General features: G+C 39.8%; 1 non-coding gene across 1 annotated transcript; it reads left to right on the top strand.

Annotated features, from left to right (window-relative positions):
• Positions 1 to 16,249: 16,249 nt before the first annotated feature.
• Positions 16,250 to 16,368, top strand: LOC145416186 (5S ribosomal RNA). The gene has a single exon (XR_013900230.1). It is a non-coding gene; the product is annotated as a 5S ribosomal RNA (ribosomal RNA).
• Positions 16,369 to 17,260: the final 892 nt, after the last annotated feature.

Here is a 17,260-nt window from a genome sequence, read left to right as displayed (position 1 = left end):
GACAGAAGGGTTAACCCTTCAGCGGCAGCAGCGTGTGTCCTTTATTTATTTATTTATTTTTTTTTACTCAAGTCGCTGCTATGACAGATTCGGTATAAATAACATGTTTTCATGCAATGTTTTGACCGACTTATACTTAAGCAATTTTTTTTTTTTTTTCAATTATAATCATGCAGTCTTCAGTCTTTTCACTAATGTTTGAAGGAAGTTGGAATATGGAGGTCTAAAGGCAGTCCAGGGCCATAGAGAGGGCAAGTTGATTGGAGGTGTTTTGTACAGGTGGCAAGCGCGACACACCCAGGCAGTGTTTTTTTTTCTTTTCCAGGTCTAAGTGTTTATCCAGTCATATTGGCCATGGCACATCGAGTGCCCAAACAAAATAAGGTGTTATGGTGGGTTAGGTGAAAGTTGGTTAGGTGCAGGTTGGTTTAATGTCAAAACACAGCTTTTCTGATGAGCTTTTGGTTTGAAGGACTGTTTCATCTTTACTCGGACGAAGGTGCGACGTTGCCGAATCATTTCTTGCTGACCTCACTCCGACGTAGCCAGTATGACTGGATGACTGAATGTAAAACACACACACACACACACACACACACACACACATACATCTGAGCAGGTGCAAGACAGCATTGCAAGTGGCGCCACACTATGCGTTTGACAGGTGACTTTCGTGCTTTATTTTAGTATAGAACTCTAGTCGCGGCGCACTACTCTGTGGTTGTCATTATCGTACCATGCCAACTTACCATTCAAAAGTGCGTCTGATTTCGTATCACAGTATACATGAATCATATTATTATGCACGCATATATTATACACGAATATTATTATACACGAACATATTATACACGAATCGCATACGTCTCATATTATACACGAATCGCATACGTCTCATATTATACACGAAATCAGACGCATTGTTGAGGGGTAGGTTGCCAGGGCACGATAATACCAACCTCAGAGTCGCGCGCCGGGACTATAGTTATTCAGTATTTTTAAATCACAAGGACACTAAGGATTGCACTGCACTGTGGTACAAAAGTAACCTACAAGCGCAAAAAACAACCACACTAACGATGAACATGCTACGTAAGTGTAATAGTAATGGAGATGACACCACAAGGTATTTCTAATAATTGTTGCATTTTCTCACTCTGCATGTCACTTATTATCACTTATCACTACAAAGTCAGTTATAATGTACCGGTACTTAAGTAACATAATTCTGCAAGGTAACCACGTGAGGGAAAAAAATGTAGCACTTGCCTTCACCAAATGTAATTAATTAACTTTTTTTCTACCACTTATTACTACTCGTGCATTTACAAAGTAATTTTCTGTTATGCAAGTACTTTCCTTTGGTCGTATAAAACAATAACAATCCAGAATAATTTCATAGTGACTAACAATTAAACTTTCTTTAGTGTGTTGTTTTAATATTTACTAGTATGGTAATTATCGTATTTATTATCTTACATGCATAAACAGGATATTTATACACATTTACACTTTTGTCTGGCACTTAGAAGCATTCAGACGTGTGGCAAGCACAGAAACACTTCCATACAAAGGCCAACCTTGCACTTGATACACATACATAGTCATAACTTTCTTCCTCACGTATTCCGTATAATATTCGCATGTTGTCAAAAAATATATCATTTGATTATTATCACTTAGTACTACAAAGTCACTTACAAGGTACTGAAGTAACATACTTACGCAGAGTATTCAGATGAGGGGAAAAATATAACACTTACCCTAACCAAAAATTACTAATAACTTACTTGCTTGGTTATTATTATTTATACCTTTACAAAGTCATTTTCATTCCCTGTAAGCACATCACTGTTCTTATAAAACTATAACAATCCAAACTAACTTCATAGCGAGCTTCATTTTCACTATTGATAGTGTGTTGTGCACTGCAGTGTTACTCACTTTTGTCTGCATACTTACTATCGCACCAGTTTCACATTTTGGTATATGATGTGGGGGAGGGGAGTTAACTGGGAGAAATTGGGCAACATCCCCACATCATGGTGGCCAGTGGGTGACTGAGTGATGCAATACTCTCAGGCAGACGGGGAAGGAGGACCCACATGACTCACTCATCAAGCATAATCAAGAGTTAGGCTTGAATAATGGATCATGAAAAATATGATAAAAAAAAAAATCCTGTGATCTTCTGAAAGGACTGCTTCAGCCACCATCAGAATCTTTGAACGACCATCACAGTCTAAAGGTTAAACGTCAGGAATTGAACAACATAGTCTTAGGTGCAACTGGTCGAAGATCAAGACAAAATCTAATATTCGGACATAGCACCAACACTCTTTGAGTGCCTTTTCTTGTCTTGACGCCCAGGTTTCCCAGTCAAGAGTGGGTTTTGTCTTGACTGGCACGTGTGTGTGTGTGTGTGTGTGTTATAACAAAATAACTTAAACAATTGTGAATCAAATTTGTTAGAAGTCAGCCAAGGGGATGTTCTTGAGAACATTAGATCAATGGTCAAAATCTCAAGAAAAGGTCAGGTTCTGACTTAGAAAGTACAACTTTGTTTTTTTTTTTTTTTTTCATTAGGACCATACTTGGTGGAATTCAGTTTTCAAAACAGTCATTCAAAATTAATGCCACAGGGCTAGAGGTAAAATGTCGATCTTTTAGTCGGTGTGGTAACCAAATAAATAAAACAATATTCATTAGATTCGGAACAAACATTAAAGAAGAACTTAAGTTATCAAGTGGGATGTCCTGAATTTTTTTGAAGAACAATAAATCAAAGGTCAAGGTCACAGCACAAAGATAAACCTTTTTTCCATTCCATACCAATCTTTGAGAATGGGTTCAGGATAAGGCAAAGATAAGGTGATTCTATTTTCAGAAGTCAGTCAAACATTAAAGCCACATGGCAAAGTCAAAGTGTTAGGTTCACTGGCAAGGTTAAATGAAACGGTTTTGACTCGATTTGGACCAAAGTTTCTTGGGGTTAAAGGCCACCAGACCTGAATAAAATAACTTGATTCTGAGAGCACTTTGTCGAAGGTGAAGGTCACAGGTTTGACCCTTTGACCAGGTGGAAGGTGTGGATGTTTCAGTCTCTCTGTATATATACATATATATATATATATATATATATATATATATATATATATATATATATATATATATATATTGCAGTGAATTCTTTAAATACATATATTATCAATAATGAACCTGAGTTTAATGTGATGATACAACAGTTTTTACCATGACCTATACCCACCAGAGGGCCACACAGGGCGGAATCTTGTAACCTCACAAATCACAGTTTTAGCTGCGAACTGCATGTGTAATGGACTGATTGAGTTTATTTGTGGGTTTTGTCACACACACACACACACACACACACACACACACACACACATATATATATATATATATATATATATATATATATATATATATATATATATAATATGTGTGTGTGTGTCTTTTAGTGGTAGACTAAAGTAGATGGATGGAGGGCTTCCTCTTCCTTACGCCTGTTAAAATATCCTGGAATTTTGTACGGTACATACTTCGCACATTTCAACAATCTTTTTTCTTTTTTCCTCTTAAAATATGCCTTACGAGACAAATACCATCGCTCCCGAGAGTTACTTTAATACCTCTAATTAAATCTAGTAGATTTATATGTACTTATCTGTAATCTACCAATTTATGTCATCTTATATATCTATTATGTCTATCAATCTAGATAGGTAGGTAGACAGATAGATAAATAGACAGAGGGATAGAGATAAATATTCCTGATAGACTGATGGATGTGACTTATTAATGGTAATATCATTGATCATTTATATCCTTCTCATCTCCCGTTAACATACCTACTATCATCAGGACAAGTGGACCCCAGAAGTAGGTTCGACATGGAAATGCAACACAAACAGTGTACGGGTATTTTAGTTCTTTTTGTTGATAGAATTTACGAATGTTTAATAAATTTGTTCAACGGTTGCCAGAATTAAATACTGTAATGTCGAAAACTGATTAAAAAAAAAGAAAGTAACTGAATACCCGTTAAGTACACAAAGCAAGTCAGGACAGTGAAATATTTTACTTGCAGTGGCATACGTTTATACAGTACCAACACCAGCACTGACTTTTCCATAACTTAAGATACATCCCAAGTTTATGTAAGTGAACAGCAAGCCATTTAATAACTGAAATCTGGAGTACAGCACATACATGTGAAGTCCAATAATATGACTACTAGTGACAAACAGCATGGAACAAAGAACGAAGTAAGTCGAGAAAGTGGCAAGAAAGCCAGTGTTGTAGGCCATTATTTAAGTGAGTCAAGAATAAAGCATAGTTGGGGTAACAAGCCACAGATTTGAAAATGGATGATAGAAAATAAGAGGATGAAGTAGGACAATGAAGTAAAGGAGATAAGACATCTGCCAAGGAAGCAAATATTAAAGCAAGAGAGGCAATATATGGAGGGAAGAGAGTATACATGTAAAATAGCTGAAGCCTGAAATCTAAGAAGGAGATATTGAGACAGCGCGGAAAGGTATACAAAGAAAATAGATACAAATATCTTTAAAAGTTATTGCCGCTAAAATAACAGACGAATATCTGATGAATAAAATGCCGTAAGAGGCGAGCACCAGATGACAAAGTAGGGAAGGACTGAATGCATATTAATGAAAAATGTAGAAGGGTGGAACTGAAAGAAAGAGGAACAGAAGAGAGAGTGAAACGCAAGTTGATCCAACGTAATGACAGGGCTTTGCGTCAGTCAGTCGGAGGTTTAATGAAGGCAGGGTGAGCGACACGAAGGAGTATGAGACAGGACATGGTGAATGGAAATGAACTAAAGGAGTTTACCCCTTCTGTTCGTTGAGTCATTTCCTTTTTGCCTTTACCCCTTCTCAACAGTGACGAATTAGTATAGATTGTTCTTCCATATTGCTTCGATTTTATTCAGCTTTATTTATTAAATAATTTATTTATTTATTTTACTGTTTGGATTAGTAACAGTATTTGTTTACCCAAGGGTCGGCAATCACATTTGACCAAATACCCATGTCAAGAGCTCGGAGTATCGCCGTCTCCCTGGCCAACAGGAACTACTAGTTTTATGGCTGTACTGATATAACATGATAAAACCAAGATGTTTTTCATTTAAAGAGAAGAAAAAATGAGAGAGAGAGAGAGAGAGAGAGAGAGAGAGAGAGAGAGAGAGAGAGGGAGGGATTAAATGCTTTTGGGGTCGCGATATATGAAACTCGTCTCATGGTGCCGTGGCTACCATTTCGCGGGTTCGCCTGCTGTAGGATTGAAGCTTCAATTCAAATTCAGAGTACGATTGAGCTAGAGTAGTCCTACAGTACCATGAGTTCCGGTGAATGATAAACTTCTGCTTTTATATACAGGGCATACGATTCTTGTAAAGAAAGTACGATGATTTGGGGGGTTTGATACAAAAATCCGAATGTCAAAAGTTAACATATAAAATTTGGAATGGAGCGGGCAAAGGGCATCTCGTAAGCCTGCAAAAATTGGCTGGTCTCATTTTCTAGACATAAGTTGCGTTCATACTACTGTATCTGCTTTTATCTGGATGGGTCTCCTAAACCCCAGAAAACTTAAAATTACGCCGGTGGGGTAATTTATTCCTGTTTGCCGAGTACTGGTTTACGCTTTCACTATTAAACGTCCTTCCTAAGCAAAGTGTAATCTTCTGGTGGCAATAAGAAAAAACTAAAAGTGCACCATCGATTGCGTACGCCATCGATTGTTGTATATCTAGTTGTTGGTAATGTTCGAAGTTTGTGTGTTATAGTGTAACAGTATATATTTGAGCGTTATCAGCATGTATTGTGCTTCTCTGCACTAGTTTTATAGATATCAGTGCAACTAATACAGCCGGACAACTCTGCTGTCTAAAAATACAAACGTCCCTCAACCCCTCCCCCGAAGGTGGAAGTTACAGTATAACACGGAATGGCCACTTCAGTCTGCAGTCCACTGGCTTCACGTCTGTATGAATCAGAAGCTTTAAGTACAACTAACACGGCTAATGACAGACCAGTCTGAGGACCAATGTGCCCACATCGTGGCCCGTCCTGGGGAGTTCCAACATAATGAACATTTTTTACGAGTGTTACGTGAATGATATGTGGCAGTTTGGTGTGTTGAGGATATATGAATGAGAAGGAGAGTGTATAAAGATATGCAGGAGTACAAAAGAATGACAATATACTTCCCACTATTATTTGTAAGACTATTTGGTGCATGGGAGACTATGACTGTTGTATCTTGTCTAGAAGAATATGTAAACGAAGGTTCCATCAGAAGGCTCCTCACGACTAATTAGTTCCTCCAGGAATAGACCGATAGAAAAAAAAACTATTACATAATATCAGAATCTCAACGCGAGAGACTTATATGCTTTAGGTTTACTTTTTTTATTGTGCATTAGAGATAAAAATCGAAAATGGAGCAACGTATTAATGTGAATATTAATTAGCTGATTAGATTATAAATGATTATAACTGGATAAAGCTGGAATGATTGACAAGGCAGTGGAAAGATGTACTGTAGGTACCTTTTAAAAGGGTAGGAGAAAAATGAATAGTTAAATATGTAGCACATAGCTTTTTTCCAAATTCATGCCTGGTGTTTCCTCCTAATGACATGGCTCATTTCCTGAGAACAAGTAATTTTCTTCTAGGCGGCACTACTAAACTAAACGAAAGATTCTGGTAACAGCAGAAACATAATAGTTAAGACCTCATCGGAGTGCAATGGTTAAGTTGGCAGAGAGTGACAAGTTGGTCATATGCAAAACAGATGGGTGGACAAACTGGCAGTCATTTGTATACAGGATTTTGGGGTGTGTAAGTATCTGTTGCAAAGATAAAAGGCTGATGAGTTAACAGCTGGTGAAGCTGTGGATTTGTTTGAGCTTCTTGAACAAATCTGAGACTAATGAAGGAAGTCAGTATATATTTTGGTTCTGACTTTGAGTGTATTTGAACACTTAGTGCATGACTCATTCGGGCACAGTGGCATAATATGAATGAGGGTGTCATTACTCTTTCTTAAAGAATAATCATCAATGTACTGAAGAGGTTGTCAAAGAGGCCATAACTATATAGAATATATTAATCAAAAGGTACGCAAAATGTGACTGGGAGAACGTAATAATATTCAAGGGGTTAACCCAATACCTGTGTACAGTACCTTGTAGTTCATAATTGTACTTTCCCTCTGCCAATGTTCGTATATTTATAACTTTTGCAATTATTGAACATAGTCTATAAATCTCATATACCTGCTTTGTATTTATACTGCAAGTAACAAATATTTAACCATTTTGGTTCCATACATGTAGAAACTTTAATATGTAATTCTTATAACTTTTTATGTGATGAAACTTTGCAGACAATTCAGAATCAAACATGAAAGATATTCTTGTGATACAATCTAATACTTCCTTTCCTTCAATTTGTTCCTTGAAAATTTTTCTGGAACCAAAATACTAAAGACAGACCCCACACAAGGATATACAGTACGAGTATCTCCTATGAGATACAGGGCAGACACAAAATATTATTACGTAGCTGTCAGTGTTATCGGAGTGTGTAATGAAAGATTTGGTGTTGATACTGGGCAGAAATACACTGAAGTAAAGTACTCCAGCTATCACTAGTCATCGTGGAGATGAGTCGAATGGAGAAAGTTAATAATCGTTTGTGTTTAAAACATCTCTCCAAAAGTAACGAAAAATGTCTTGAAAAAAGCCTACAGAAGTCATCAGAGTAGTGAAGTGATTTAATGGATGGATTTAGCAAGAAGCAAAGGCACATGGTTTTGACAGACGATATTATATAGACCGGTTGGTAGAAAAGCTGACAAAGTGAACATATTACTCCTCACTGTGTGCCGTTACCCTTTTAACAACTGAACCTTAAATTCGTGGAGATTTGGCGTGTAATGTATTGACTTGGACTAAGTAATGGAATAAGAGCCGGAAGAGGGGAGACAGGAAAAAGGAGAGAGTGCAGAGTGTGATGTATGAGAAAAAGGGAAGAGGGAAATAGTATGGAAATTGTCAAAAGAGCGTCATTCTTCTGTGTCATCATCCTGCATCAAAACACATCCATTCAGGGATGTTTAGACGGCAGGGGGGCAGGGAAGGGGTAGTATGGTAGGGGAAGAGAGAGAGAGAGAGAGAGAGAGAGAGAGACTGAAGAGGGGGGGGGGGAGAAGGAAGAGAAGTAAAAATCAGGCAAGGGAGAGGAAAATTATTTCCAGTGATGACGGCAAAACATTGAACAATGGTTTGCAAGGATACATTACAGACGTTCATTTAAAAGTAAGAAACTCTAGATTGATAGAAGGTACAACTGATGAGATGAGACAGGAAGGCATGGAAGCTATCGTGGTGTCCTTGGTCGAACTCTGGGGTCAACGGTGACATTAAGTATATACATGATTTAAAAGCGTTAAAGATAGATTGCCAGTTGTGTGAGGTAGGATATACTGTACAGTACAATATTATTTTTCTCGAAGACACTAACGAACGTAATATGGTCTGATTTATTATTTGTTTGTTTTTGATGTCAGAATCAGGATCATTTATTTCTGTGGACTGTGTCGTTTTTGTATGTTAATATCTATCTATCTATCTATTGCCAGACGCCTCAATCCCGTTTGGGATGGCCACAAACAAATCGCCTCCAAGTCGCCCTGTCCCCCGCCATTTCACTGCCCTGCTCCCAACTCACACACCCCTCTCTCATATACCTCTCCACCCCATCCCTCCATCTCATCCTCGGCTCCCCCTCCCTCTTCCCCCCTCCACCTCACTCACATACACTCTCTTCGTCAGTCTTTCACCCTCCATCCTCTCCACATGGCCAAACCACCTCAGTGTGTTCCTCATAACGCTCCCTATCACATCCACATCCACACCACAACGTTCCTTTATATCCTCATTCGTCTGCCTATCTCTCCATGTGACTCCACAGGCTCCTCTTAAATAACTCATTTCCACTGCTCTCACTCTTGACTTGTGTCCTTCCAACAACATCCAAACTTCACTTCTGTACGTTAGAGTTGGTATCACAATACTGTCATGTAGTAACTTTTTCACTTCCATGCTCACTTCCCTGTTTCTTATCACTGCTTTCAAGGAACCAGCAACCTTTCTTCCCTGCTGTACCCTTTCAAGCACTTCACCCTCCAAACCTCCATCCTTACTCATCACACTACCCAAGTACTTAAACGTACTCACATTTTCCAATTCCTCACCATCCAACCTCGCTGTACATTCACAGACTTCACCTCTCTCAAAGACCATCACTTTACTCTTCCCTACATTCACCTTCAGATTCCGTTTCTTACACACTCTCTCAAACTCATCCACCAAGCCTTGCAGCTCCCCTTCGTCTTCACTCAACAACACAGTATCATCTGCAAACAACAGTACAGGGAGTTTCCAAACACTATCCTCTCTCACCAGGGCCACTCCAACATCCACTACCCTACCTTGTACCTCTTTTATTACCCCATCCATGTACAGATTGAACAACCATGGAGACATGACACATCCCTGTTTCAACCCAACTTTCAAAGAGAAAAATTCACTTAGTTCACCATCCACACGCACTGCAGCCTTCGCACCATCGTACATACTCTTCACAGCATTCAACAACTTCCCATCTACTCCATATATTCTTAACACTTTACACAATCCTTGTCTATCCACCCTGTCATATGCTTTCTCCAAATCCATGAAAGCCGCATACAACTTCTTTCCCTTCTCTAGAAACTTTTCCACTAAAGATCTAAGAATGAATATCTGATCTACACAACCTCTTCCCTTCCTAAAGCCTCCCTGTTCTTCTCCAACTACTTTCTCTGTTCTTTCTCTAACTCTGTCAATAAGTATCCTACCATACACTTTTCCTATAATACTAAGAAGACAAATGCCCCTATGATTACCACACACTTCTTTTTCCCTTTTCCTTTGTACAAAGGAATAATTATACCTGACTTCCAATCCTCCGGGACTCTACCTTCCTCCCAGGCTAATCTGCACATCTTCCACATCCATTCTACTACTATCTCTCCCCCATGCTTCAGCATTTCACCACACACTCCATCAATTCCTGGGGCTTTCCCAGATTTAACTTTCTTCATTGCTTCCACAACTTCTATCCTACTGATTTCTTCCGGTCTTCTTACCTCCCTCCTTCTCCCAGCCATTCCCCAGCCACTTATACTCGCATTACTTCCATCCTCTAAGTTCAACAATTCCTCAAAGTGTTCTCTCCATCTGCTCACTTTTTCTCCCTTCTCCACTAGTAATCTACCATTTTTATCTTTCACTCCCCTGCTAACTTCACTTCCACCCTGTCTTATTCTTTTCACCTCTTTCCAGAACATTTTCTTACAGTCCCTCCACTTTACACTCAAATTCCTGCCAAATTCCTCATCCACTCTCTTCTTACGATAACGTATAATGAGAGTTTAAGTGTGATGTATTTCAGGGTTGGTAAACAACCGGAATGACTGATTGGTCATATTAATCACAGCTTTGCGTAGCCTTTGTTTTATATTTTGTACACCTAGAAAACAATACTGATGTTTTTAACGTAATTTTTATCTTGTTTCCGTCAACACAGAGGGTGAACATATTTGAAACGTTGCATTTTAATCTGTGTAGGACGACGGATCATAAATAAAATGTAATACCTGCGACGCTTCTCCGTTTATGTGTCGAAAGCGTGAATAATTTGCAGCACTAGTGTTGGGCAGTAATGTCGCCATATCCCCATGTCACGTCGGGGGGTGGTGCTACAGGCCGATGTCAGTGCTGGGCGGGAGTTGTTGCTGTTAATAATAATAATATTAGCCTATTGTTGTTATTATTATTATTATTTTTTTTTTTTTGTTTATATTTATTATTATTATTTTTATAATAATATTAACAATACTAATACTAATACTAATAATCTATCTATCTATATATTGCCAGACGCCTCAATCCCGTTTGGGGTGGCCACAAACAAATCGCCTCCAAGTCGCCCTGTCCCCCGCCATTTCACTCCCCTGCTCCCAACTCACACCCCCCTCTCTCATATACCTTTCCACCCCATCCCTCCATCTCATCCTCGGCCTCCCCCTCCCTCTCTCCCCTTCCACCTCACTCACATACACTCTCTTCGTCAGTCTTTCACCCTCCATCCTCTCCACATGGCCAAACCACCTCAGTGTGTTCCTCATAACGCTTCCTATCACATCCACATCAACACCACAACGCTCCTTTATATCCTCATTCGTCAGCCTGTCTCTCCATGTGACTCCACAGGCTCCTCTTAAATAACTCATTTCCACTGCTCTCACTCTTGACTTGTGTCCTTCCAACGACGTCCAAGCTTCACTTCCGTACGTTAGAGTTGGTATCACAATACTGTCATGTAGTAACTTTTTCACTTTCATGCTCACTTCCCTTATTCTTATCACTGCTTTCAAGGAACCAGCAACCTTTCTTCCCTGCTGTACCCTTTCAAGCACTTCACCCTCCAAACCTCCATCCTTACTCATCACACTACCCAAGTACTTAAACGTACTCACATTTTCCAATTCCTCACCATCCAACCTCGCTGTACATTCACTGACTTCACCTCTCTCAAAGACCATCACTTTACTCTTCCCTACATTCACCTTCAGATTCCGTTTCTTACACACTCTCTCAAACTCATCCACCAAGCCTTGCAGCTCCCCTTCGTCTTCACTCAACAACACAGTATCATCTGCAAACAACAGTACAGGGAGTTTCCAAACACTATCCTCTCTCACCAGGGCCACTCCAACATCCACTACCCTACCTTGTACCTCTTTTATTACCCCATCCATGTACAGATTGAACAACCATGGAGACATGACACATCCCTGTTTCAACCCAACTTTCAAAGAGAAACATTCACTTAGTTCACCATCCACACGCACTGCAGCCTTCGCACCATCGTACATACTCTTCACAGCATTCAACAACTTCCCATCTACTCCATATATTCTTAACACTTTACACAATCCTTGTCTATCCACCCTGTCGTATGCTTTCTCCAAATCCATGAAAGCCGCATACAACTTCTTTCCCTTCTCTAGAAACTTTTCCACTAAAGATCTAAGAATGAATATCTGATCTACACAACCTCTTCCCTTCCTAAAGCCTTCCTGTTCTTCTCCAACTACTTTCTCTGTTCTTTCTCTAACTCTGTCAATAAGTATCCTACCATACACTTTTCCTATTATACTAAGAAGACAAATGCCCCTATGATTACCACACACTTCTTTTTCCCCTTTTCCTTTGTAATAAGGAATAATTATACCTGACTTCCAATCCTCCGGGACTCTACCTTCCTCCCAGGCTAATCTGCACATCTTCCACATCCATTCTACTACTATCTCTCCCCCATGCTTCAGCATTTCACCACACACTCCATCAATTCCTGGGGCTTTCCCAGATTTAACTTTCTTCATTGCTTCCACAACTTCTATCCTACTGATTTCTTCCGGTCTTCTCACCTCCCTCCTTCTCCCAGCCATTCCCCAGCCACTTATACTCGCATTACTTCCATCCTCTAAGTTCAACAATTCCTCAAAGTGTTCTCTCCATCTGCTCACTTTTTCTCCCTTCTCCACTAGTAATCTACCATTTTTATCTTTCACTCCCCTGCTAACTTCACTTCCACCCTGTCTTATTCTTTTCACTTCTTTCCAGAACATTTTCTTACAGTCCCTCCACTTTACACTCAAATTCCTGCCAAATTCCTCATCCACTCTCTTCTTACGATAACGTATAATGAGAGTTTAAGTGTGATGTATTTCAGGGTTGGTAAACAACCGGAATGACTGATTGGTCATATTAATCACAGCTTTGTGTAGCCTTTGTTTTATATTTTGTACACCTAGAAAACAATACTGATGTTTTTAACGTAGTTTTTATCTTGTTTCCGTCAACACAGAGGGTGAACATATTTGAAACGTTGCATTTTAATCTGTGTAGGACGACGGATCATAAATAAAATGTAATACCTGCGACGCTTCTCCGTTTATGTGTCGTAAGCGTGAATAATTTGCAGCACTAGTGTTGGGCAGTAATGTCGCCATATCCCCATGTCACGTCGGGGGGTGGTGCTACAGGCCGATGACAGTGCTGGGCGGGAGTTGTTGCTGTTAATAATAATAATATTAGCCTATTGTTGTTATTATTATTATTATTATTTTTTTTTTATATTTATTATTATTATTTTTATAATAATATTAACAATACTAATACTAATACTAATAATCTATCTATCTATATATTGCCAGACGCCTCAATCCCGTTTGGGGTGGCCACAAACAAATCGCCTCCAAGTTGCCCTGTCCCCCGCCATTTCACTCCCCTGCTCCCAACTCACACCCCCCTCTCTCATATACCTTTCCACCCCATCCCTCCATCTCATCCTCGGCCTCCCCCTCCCTCTTCCCCCTCCACCTCACTCACATACACTCTCTTCGTCAGTCTTTCACCCTCCATCCTCTCCACATGGCCAAACCACCTCAGTGTGTTCCTCATAACGCTTCCTATCACATCCACATCAACACCACAACGCTCCTTTATATCCTCATTCGTCAGCCTGTCTCTCCATGTGACTCCACAGGCTCCTCTTAAATAACTCATTTCCACTGCTCTCACTCTTGACTTGTGTCCTTCCAACAACGTCCAAGCTTCACTTCCGTACGTTAGAGTTGGTATCACAATACTGTCATGTAGTAACTTTTTCACTTCCATGCTCACTTCCCTGTTTCTTATCACTGCTTTCAAAGAACCAGCAACCTTTCTTCCCTGCTGTACCCTTTCAAGCACTTCACCCTCCAAACCTCCATCCTTGCTCATCACACTACCCAAGTACTTAAACGTACTCACATTTTCCAATTCCTCACCATCCAACCTCGCTGTACATTCACTGACTTCACCTCTCTCAAAGACCATCACTTTACTCTTCCCTACATTCACCTTTAGATTCCGTTTCTTACACACTCTCTCAAACTCATCCACCAAGCCTTGCAGCTCCCCTTCGTCTTCACTCAACAACACAGTATCATCTGCAAACAACAGTACAGGGGGTTTCCAAACACTATCCTCTCTCACCAGGGCCACTCCAACATCCACTACCCTACCTTGTACCTCTTTCATTACCCCATCCACGTACAGATTGAACAACCATGGAGACATGACACATCCCTGTTTCAAACCAACTTTCAAAAAGAAAAATTCACTTAGTTCACCATCCACACGCACTGCAGCCTTCGCACCATCGTACATACTCTTCACAGCACTCAACAACTTCCCATCTACTCCATATATTCTTAACACTTTCCACAATCCTTGTCTATCCACCCTGTCATATGCTTTCTCCAAATCCATGAAAGCCGCATACAACTTCTTTCCCTTCTCTAGAAACTTTTCCACTAAAGATCTGAGAATGAATATCTGATCTACACAACCTCTTCCTTTCCTAAAGCCTCCCTGTTCTTCTCCAACTAATTTCTCTGTTCTTTCTCTAACTCTGTCAATAAGTATCCTACCATACACTTTTCCTATTATACTAATAATAATAATAATTATTATTATTATCATTACTATTATTATAGAAGCCTCAGGGGCACAGAGGAAGAGAGTCCAGATCCGTGACTGACATCCTGGTTTCGATACCGCACATCAAGTTTTTGATACCGCACATCCAGGGTTCGATTCCGCACATCCAGGTTTCGATACCGCTTTTCTCCCTACGTGTCAGCAAGTGGGTTGGTGGAGGGTTAGTGCCCCTCCCCGTAAAACAAATAACTCAAAGTCCAATGGCCACCCCTTACGGGATTATGTTGTCTGGTAATAGATAGATAGATTATTATTATTATTATTATTATTATTATTATTATTATTATTATTATTACCATTATTATTATTACCATTATTATTTCTACTACTGATACTACTACTACTACTGTTGCTGCTGCTGCCGCTACCCTACCACTACTACTGCTACTACTACTACTGCTACTACTACTACTACCACCACCACCACCACCACCACTACTACTACTACTACTACTACTTGCTCCACTCCGTATTCTGACGAATATGGCAACTACAACATCTCTTGTATTTCTGATGTTACAGTCTGAATCTCCTCTCAGGACACTCGATGTCCAGTTGCTGTATTTCTAGCCCGTCTCCCACGCATCATAGGAATCCCTAAGTACAAAATGATCGAATTCACCTACTTAGCTTTGGATCAGGACATCACTTAGGTCTCTTCGGGTACCATATTAGATGTGTTAAGGGTGGAATCACAGATGGCGCTTGTCCCACACATCACACGTAATGGAGCAGCGCACAGTAGATGCCAGACTAAGATAAAGACACAACATCAACCGAATAGCGAGCCTAGAGGACGACCCCAAAGTGGCAGTTGCATACCTGTGGTCGACGGGTCTGTTCGGCCAGGCAGACCAGAATTGGTCAACAACAACTCTAAAAATAATCTGGACAGTAATGTTTGACTTGTGGTGCATCAATGTAATAAATTCTTAATTTTCATTTTTATTATTTACTTTTCTTCTTTCACTTTATTACTGTTCATTTACAGTCATCAGCATTTTTGTTATCTTTAATTTTCTTCAAAGCCCATATAACTTTTCACATATTAATATATCTTCATTTCTTTCCTCCATTTCTTTTTGATAAACATTATTTTATTTTATTTTCTGATTCATACACTCCTCTAACGTAAGTCCTCCTCCTATCCTCATTTTTCCCTTCTTATTTTTCGTTCATGCTTTTTTTTTTTTTTATTACAGATCTTTTTGACATGTACAGTACTTGCCTCAGTCACCATTGTTTACCTCATTCTTCCCACCATCATTTCTTTGATTTCTTCTTCTTCTGACTCCACCTTTTATGGTTCTTTTTTCATTTGTTTCCTCCAACTGCTTCTATTTAGTTCCCTGCCACTTGTGTACTATCCCTTCTTCTCTTCCTTTCCTCACTCCAATCGCTGAAATATATTTTGTTAAATCTATTTCCTCCTCTTTATCCATCCATTTCTTTTGTACTCGTAAATGGTTTAAAGTTCTCCAACCGATGTGGCACTAAAATGTTTACATAAGAGGAGTGGCTGGAATTTATTGGTTGCATAACGGCCATACCACGTTGAGTACACCGCTTCCCGTCCGATCAGCGAAGTTAAGCAACGTTGGGTCTGGTTAGTACATGGGTGGGTGACCGCCTGGGAACACCAGATGCTGTTGGCATCCCTACGTGTCAAGTGGGGTTGGTGGAGGATTAGTGCCCCTCCCTGTAAAATAATTAACTCTAAGCCCTTGGCCACCCCGTTTGGGATACATGGCGTCTGGCAATGAATGAATGAATAATGTCACTCAGCGACAAATAACTAGACATGTACGGGTTATGTGTCAGGAATGAGTAAACTAGCTCCGGGCCACAACGCTCCTAATGGGGCAAAAAGGATTCGGTGATTGGTAACAGAAATAGCATACTTGAATCCTGTCTATTTCATTTTTGTGAAACACACACACACACACACACAGTCATTCTTCTTTCAAGCACCAAATTAAGGAAAAACCAGCATTCTGTGCCACAGTCATTCAGTTTTATGCTTAGTTTTGTCAACACAACCCACCAGACGAGAACTCTCTCTTGGCTTCCGTGACCAATGCAGTTGTTACTGAATTGGTATGTGCAAGGATTATGAACAAGAAAAACTCTCAGAAGTATTATACTTGAATTAGCTTCAGTTCTTATTAATATTTGCAATATTTCAGAAATACAGTAAAAATCTCAGGACCTGGGACTGTTTCAAAGGAATTAAAAATACTACTCTTTCCTTCGGAATCCGGGGAAAGTAATCCTATCCTGAGGGTCATAGTCACAGCTGTTTGTCACCGAATCTGACACACCTGGATAGACTGCGTAGTACGTAATGTGCATGTCATTTGGTATAGATACAAGAATTAGGAAAGTCTGCAGTAGCACTCGCGTTGATAATGTTAGCCAAGGAACTTATTTTAGGTGAGAGCAAGGGACATGAGTTAGGAAACAGGAGTCCCATATCTCCCTACTATTCCTTCTGCATTGGCTTCGGAAATACTGGTCCGTTCGGCTGGTGCTAAAACATCTTTATTG

The sequence above is a fragment of the Coenobita brevimanus genome, chromosome 104 (assembly GCF_032717465.1).
Source record: "Coenobita brevimanus isolate Jiangsu-jjx chromosome 104, ASM3271746v2, whole genome shotgun sequence".
In the NCBI taxonomy this organism is placed as follows: Eukaryota; Metazoa; Arthropoda; class Malacostraca; order Decapoda; family Coenobitidae; genus Coenobita; species Coenobita brevimanus.
This window is presented reverse-complemented; position numbering and strand designations above follow the sequence as displayed.